Consider the following 7,590-nt stretch of genomic DNA (forward strand, 5'->3'; position numbering starts at 1 on the left):
ACCAGCCCTGATCCCCCAGGTCATGCAGCTAGCCATGCTGGTACTAAGCCCTACCCACCAACAGACCAGAAACAGAGCCAGGATGCCCTAGGCTGCACAACAAACCACCCTAAGTCCCAGGCCTGCCTACTAGTGGGCCAGCACCAGCCTCAGGACCCCCAGGTCACATAGTCAGCCATGCCAGAACATAGCCTTGCCTACCAAGAGGCCAGAAGTCACCACATGAGGCAGGGTAGGCAATTAACTAGGTCAGGGGCCAGCCCCACCAATCAGGGTGCCCACAGTAGTTGGCCCCACAACAGAAGGACCCACGTAACCCATACAGGGGACACACCTAGAGCATATAGCTCACGGGATGTCTCCAACATAAGGCCACTTCTCTACTACTGGAGAAACATAACCAACATCTAACACACAGAAATAAACACAGAGAACTAGGCAAAATGAGGAGATAGAGGAATATGTTCCAAAGTGACAAGACAAGACCTCAAAAGAACTGAACAAAGTGGAGATCAGCAATCTACACAATGAAAATGTTTACTGAACTCAGGAGAAGAATAGATAAACACAATGACAATTTTAACAAGGAGTTAGGAAATATAAAGAAGAACCAGACAGCTGAAGAATACAATAATTGATATAAAATATACACTAGAGGGAATCAAGAGTAGATTGGACGGTGCAGTCTATTAGACTGAATAGGTCTATTTCATTTTTCCTTCAGGGGAATTTTCTTGCTTTTTTTAAAAATAGGAGTGGTTCCTCTGCTTCTCCATTTTACTTCTATTTCTCTCTGTGAGTTGAGGAGAAACAATTATCTACTATAGTCTTAGAAGGCTATTTATATGCAGGCACATCCCTGCATAGCTTGTATGGGTTTAATATTTTCAGCACAAGGGCTTTTAGTTTGGATGTTTCCACCTCTCTCCTCAGTGTGTGCTGGCTGTTATCCCCCTGAAAGGGGGCGTGCAGATGTGCCAACCTGCATGTGCTCCAGGGCCCTGTGTCAGTGGGGACAGCAACTGTGGAGAGCACTGCTTTCTCAGCAGTGGTGGCAGCCTGGGGCCCATGATGGCAGTGGTAGTTCACATCTACCCCTAGAGCTCGGGTAGGCAGTGTCTTCTTGCTTGAGCAGACATATTCAGGGAAAGAAGATCTTATGGCAGTCCTGCCCCTCCCCTCACATGCCCCCCAACAATGGCAACTTGCCTCTGATGGGCTCAGGCTTCTTTCAGTCTCTATTGTGGCTGCACCACACTCCAGCCCCTTCATGCCATCTCCACACAGCCAACTCCCAGTCCTCTCCTGGGGTCTGACCTCCGAAGCCTGAGCTTTAGCACCCAGCCCCTGCCTGAACCAGCAGACAAGCATCTTAGGCTATGAGTGCAGGGCAGGCTATGAGCACAGACATGTCTGTGTAGGTCTCCATTTTACCTTCTGCAAACTTCCAAGGCTCAGAAGATCTCCCTCCATTCTGGTAGATCTCCCCACCAGTGACGGGACTTCCCAGGGTGCTGAAACATTTCCTTTTTCATAGTGCCTTCCCAGGGGTTCAGGTCCCATCCAGATTCCTTTCTCTTTCTTTTTTCTTCCTTCTTTTGTCATATACAGTTACATGGAGATCTCCTGACCTTTCGGAAGTCTGAGGTCTTCTGTCAGCATTCAGTAGATGTTCTGTGAGAACTGTTCCACATGTAGTTGTATTTTCGATGTAGTTGTGGTAGAAAGTAAGCTCCACATCCTATTCCTCCACCATCTTGATGGCCCACTCTGAATTTTCTAAATTAGCTTGTTTTACTGATTGGACTTAGAACTATATAAATAATTTACCTAATTATAAAAGAAAAAATTTAAGAAGCCATTAAAAACTGAAAATAAAATGAAACAAAGCAACCTAAAAGTGTATCCACATAGCAACATAATTACATACAGAGGAACTATTTCCAGTGACTTTAAAGCCCAGTAATTTATACATCTATAATAGTTATAATTGTTGGCAGTAGTGTTGGTATTATTAGTCTTACACTGTTATATGTGTAATGTGGGACAAAGTAAATCAACTTTCAGGTAATATTCTTTTTTATTCTATCATATCCAGCATTCAGGAGAACCACAGCTCTCAGTAAAGAAAAGGAAAAATAATTAGAATATCATGTAATATTAAAAGACAAACACAAATATGAAGTTAAGTAAAAAATCCTATAGTACTGAATATAGCAATGAGTACCCTTAAAGCCCAGATTTCGCTACCAAGAGGAATTGTGTATCCTTAGGAAAATACCACTATAAGAAGAGAGAAAATCAGATATGATGTGCCACCTGGTAGAAAAACAGAGCATTATCTCAGAAGTTTTGAAGAAACAAAAAAAGAATCTGGATCTCCAAACTCAATTACTAGGTCACATGAAAATACAGAAAGAAAAGAAATCCATTGAACAGCAAGGAAATGCAAACAGGAAAATCCAGACTCAGTTTCTTTTCTACAGGACAGATGATCTAGTTTCTTCTACACACACACACACACACACACACACACACACACACACACACACACACACACACAACTGTGCACGGGGAGGCATTTTAGATTAAAAGAGACTTAAAAGTACGTCATCTGGATGACGGAAGCAGAAAACAAACCAGTGAGAGATGAGGGAGCAAGACAGAAAAAGGGAATTAATAGGTAAAACTACTAAATATAAAATAAATAAGATATAAGGATGTAATGTACAGCACAGGAAGTTTAATATTTTAAAATAATTTTAAATGGAATGTAATCTATAAAAATATTGAATCACTATACTGTACACCTGAAACTAATGTAACATTAGTTTTACAACTATAAATCAACTATACTTCAATTAGACACACATATGCATAAATATACATCTGTGTGTGTGTGTGTGTGTGTGTGTGTCTGTGTGTGTCTGTGTGTGTCAAGTTGCTTCAGTCATATCTGACTTTTTGTGACCCCATGGACTGTAGCCCACAGGGCTCCTCTGTCCACGGGATTCTCCAGGCAAGAATATTGGAGGGGATCTCCATGCCCTCCTCCAGGGGATATTCCGAACCCAAGAATCAAACCTGAGTCTCTTATGTCTCCCACATTAGCAGACAGGTTCTTTAACACTAGCACCACCTGGGGAGCCCATAAATATACATAAATACACCAATCACAACATAATTCAAACAAAATGAAAAAATACAGAGTATTTATGAAGCAATTAGAACTATTTCCAATAGCTAGGATATGGAAGCAACCTAGATGTCCATCGATAGATGAATGGATTAAAGAAGCTGCGGTATATATATACAATGGAATATTGCTCAGTCATAAAAAGGAATGCATTGAGTCAGTTCTAATGAGATGGATGAACCAAGAGCCTATCATACAGAGTGGAGTAAGCCAGAAAAACAAATATCACGTATTAACACATATATATGAAATCTAGAAAGATGGTATTGATGAACCTATTTGCAGGGCAGCAATGGAGATGAAGACATAGGGAACATACTTCTGGACACAGGAAGGGGAAGAAGAAGGTGGATCGAATGGAGAGAGTAGCATAGAAACATATACACTCTCATATGCAATATAGATAGCCAGTGGGAATTTGCTGTTTGACTCAGGGAGGTCAAATCAGTGCTCTTTGACAACTTAGAGGGGTACAATGGAGTGGGAAGTGAGAGAGAAGTTCAAGAGGGAGGAGACATATGTATACTTATGGTTGATTTATGATGGTACATGCCAGAAACCAACACAATATTGTAAATAAATTATCCTTCAGTTAAAAATAAATGATTTTTAAAAAAAGAAAATTGGTCATTTGCTGACCATAATGGCTTACTGCCAATTCTTTCAAGTGATATACTTCTATAGGTGATATAACTATATAATTCAAGTTATGATTTTTAAAACCTTATCTTTTAGAGATACATAATGAAATATGTATTAGAATATCATCAAGTTCTGGACCTGTGTTGGGAAACCCTAGAAACGCATCTGCTTACAAGCCAGATTAATAACTGTAGGGACTTCCCAGGTGGTGCTAATGGTAAAGAAGCAGCTTGACAATGCAGGAGACTTAAGAGACACTGCTTCAATTCCTAGGTCAGGAAGATCCCCTGGAGGAAGAAATGGCAACCCATTCCAGTATTCTTGCTTGGAGAATCCTGTGGACAGAGGAGCCTGGCAGGCTACAGTCCATAGGGTCACACAGATTTGGACATGACTATAGAAACTTAGCATGCACGCAGGTGGTCAGTGGCTAAGACTCTGTGCTCCCAATGCAGGGGCCCTGGGTTCAATTCCTGGTCAGGGAACTAGAGTCCACACGCCTCAGCTAAAATTTCACGTCACAACTAACACCAGAAACAGCCAAATAAATAAACAAAAGTAATATTTAAATAAATAAATAAAAACTGCAACGTGGTGATATCAGGTAACCAGTTATGTTTTGAATCATCTGGTCACTTGTATCTAATTTTAAAAGACAGATTTAAATTCCCTTTAACAAAAGCTCTGATCTTCACTGCTACTCTCTCATGCCCCCACATATACACTCCAACTTCCTCTTCATTCTTTCTTTAAATCATTCCCATTATGAAAGTTTCCTTTAAGCAAAGATTAGAACATCAAAGATGGAACAAAACCCAGGATGTCATAGTAATATTTTTAAAAAAGGAAAAATCTTCAGCCTTAATGATACATCCTGAAGTATTTATAAGTACAATTTCAAAAGTGTTGGCATTTGCTTTAAAATACTCTAGAAAAAACAGAAGAGAGGGAAAATAGCTGAAAAGAGTCTCAAAATGTTGTAATTATTGAATCTAGGTGATAGAAACATTGGGGTTCATTATTTAATTCTATTCTGGGAATCTTCTGGAAACTCTCCATTAAAGGAGCTTTTTTAAACAAAAAGAGAAAAAATCAAAATATTAAAATACACAGTGACCATAAAACAGGTTAAAGGTAGATGCTTAACAAATTACAGACAAAACAGAATCCAAGAAAACAGGGTCCAAGTTTAGGCACTAAAACCTAGGATAATTGGGTCCAAGAGTTTCCAAGAGAAACAAAGGAGATAAGCCTTCTCTCCTGGAGTTACTTGATACAGATGTTTAGGTAGGGCACATATAAAATGGGTGAATGAATGGATAGGCAGTGGATGGATAGATGGATGGATGGAGTGATAGATAAATGATCCAGTAACTGACCCTCTAAAAAATGAACTCTACAGAGAGAGGGAATAACCATTTAATGGCAGGGACAATAGGAAGCCATGATGCTCTGACCAATGAGGATATGTTCACTATATCTGATGCCAGGGACATGAATTCTAAGATCCAATCTGAAGCAAACCCTTATAAAGGATAAAAGCAAACAGATCATTAACAATCTGTGGTCATACAATTTCTCTGATACCATTTGTATAAAATATAGCTAAATGTATTTTATCAGTATGAGCAAGAATCTATGAGCTACAATCTATCCATCAATGGACATGGAGACAGAAAGGGGAATTTCACTTTCATCATCAGAACTGCCTTGGCAAGAGAGAACATCTCTGGGAGCAGTCAGATATTTTCAGAACTTTCCATTCTGTCTGAGATACCATCTTAGGAGGCTAAATGCAGGTAATGAAATTCTCTAAAAAGGATGGCACTACAGCTGTCTGAAAAACAATTTTTTCCTCAATTTCCACAGAGCAAACTGGAGAATGCCTTCATGTAGCATAAAGTCAAACAATGCAAAACTCAGCTGGGTTATATACTTCACCAAAAGTAGTCTCAGTGACACCTCTTATGCAGATATAACTTTTTAAAGTGAAAAGAAAGTGAAGTTGCTCAGTCATGTCCAACTCTTTGTGACCCTATGGACTGCAGCCACCCAGGCTCCTCCAAACATGGGATTTTCCAAGCAAAAATACTGGAGTGTGTTGCCATTTCCTCCTCCAGGGGATCTTCTTGACCCAAGGATTGAACTTGGGTCTTCCACATTGCAGGCAGACTCTACCGTCTGAACTACCAGGGAATCCCTAACTTTATAAATTAGAACAAAATTCTATGAGGGGACTATTTTCCAGTTCACATCTCATGAAAAAAAAATAGTAATTTCTCAGTAGCTACATTAGTATACCTTTTATTTCATTCTGCAGTAATGAAGTTGGTGACTGTTATCACTTGAAAAACTCTTTGAGGAAAATACAAAAATAGGTCCAAATGCAGAAGTTGGCCAAAAGCAGAAACACTGACATAAAATAAGTAAAAAAAAAAAAAAATAGTCATTTAATATCAGAACTGCAAAGAACCTAAGAAATAACTTATTTATTTTCTTTTTTTATTTTTTAAGGCAGAGGGAGTCTCTGAGGTCTCTTCCATGTTTTTTTCTAATTTGTCCACACTACATGGTATGTGGGATCTTAGTTCCCTGACCACAGATCGAACTTGCAGCCCCTGCATTGGAAACATGGAGTCTTGACCACTGAAAGGCCAGGGACGTCCCTTAAGAAATAATTTAATTCACTCCATCTTACACACGTGGAAAGATAGGCCCTTGCACAGCAAAAGAGGAAAAGTCATACAGCAAAATTACTGACTGAGTTAAATGTAGAATTCAACTCCTCCAAAATCTAGTATTATAGTCTCTTGAAGAATTTCAGCACTTTTGCATTCAGCTCATTTTTCCTATTGAGATAAGGGCAAGCTGAAGTTAAAGTTTAAAGTCTGACTTCTAGTTCAAGGTGGCAGAGTAGAAGGACATTCGCTCATTTCCTCCTGCAAGAACACCAAAATTGCAATTAGCTGCTGAACAACCATGGACAGGATGACACTGGAACTCATCAAAAAAAGATACTACATGTCCAAAGATAAAGAAGCCAAAATGAGATGGTATGAGAGGTGTAGTCTGATAAAATCAAATCCCATACTCACCAGGGGGCAGCCCACAAACTGGAGAACAATAATACCAAAGAAGTTCTCCCACTGTTGTGAAGATTCTGAGCCCCAAGTCAGGCTTCCCAGCTTGGGGATCTAACAAAGAGACTCGTAATCCCCAGGGAATCTGACTTTGAAGGCCAATGAGATTTGATTACAGGACCTCCACAGCACTGGGGGAAACAGACTCTACTCTTGGAGGGCACAAACAAAATCTTGCATGCACCAAGACCCAGGGGAAAGGAGCAGTGACCCCAAAGGAGGCTGAACCAGACCTACCTGCTAGGGTTGGAGGATCTCCTTGGGAGGTGGGAATCAGCAGTGGCTTGTCACGTGGACAGGGGCACTGGCAGCAGCAGTCCTAGAAGGGGCCCCTTGGCATAAATCCTCTTTGAAGTTTCCACTAACACTACCACAGAGCCTACAGATTTCAGGGTGGGGTCACCTTAGGCTAAACAATAACAAACAGGGAGCACAACCTCACCCATCAGCAGACAATTGGCTTAAAGCTTTACTGAGCACAACCCTGCCCACCAGAGCAAGACCCAGTTTTTTCCATGATAGTTCCTCCCATTAGGAAGTTTACACAAGCCTGTTAGCCTCCTCCATCAGAAGAAAAACAGAAGAAGCAAAAAGAACCACAATCCCACAGCA

Source organism: Capricornis sumatraensis, chromosome 23, assembly GCF_032405125.1.
Source record: "Capricornis sumatraensis isolate serow.1 chromosome 23, serow.2, whole genome shotgun sequence".
Classification (NCBI taxonomy): Eukaryota; Metazoa; Chordata; class Mammalia; order Artiodactyla; family Bovidae; genus Capricornis; species Capricornis sumatraensis.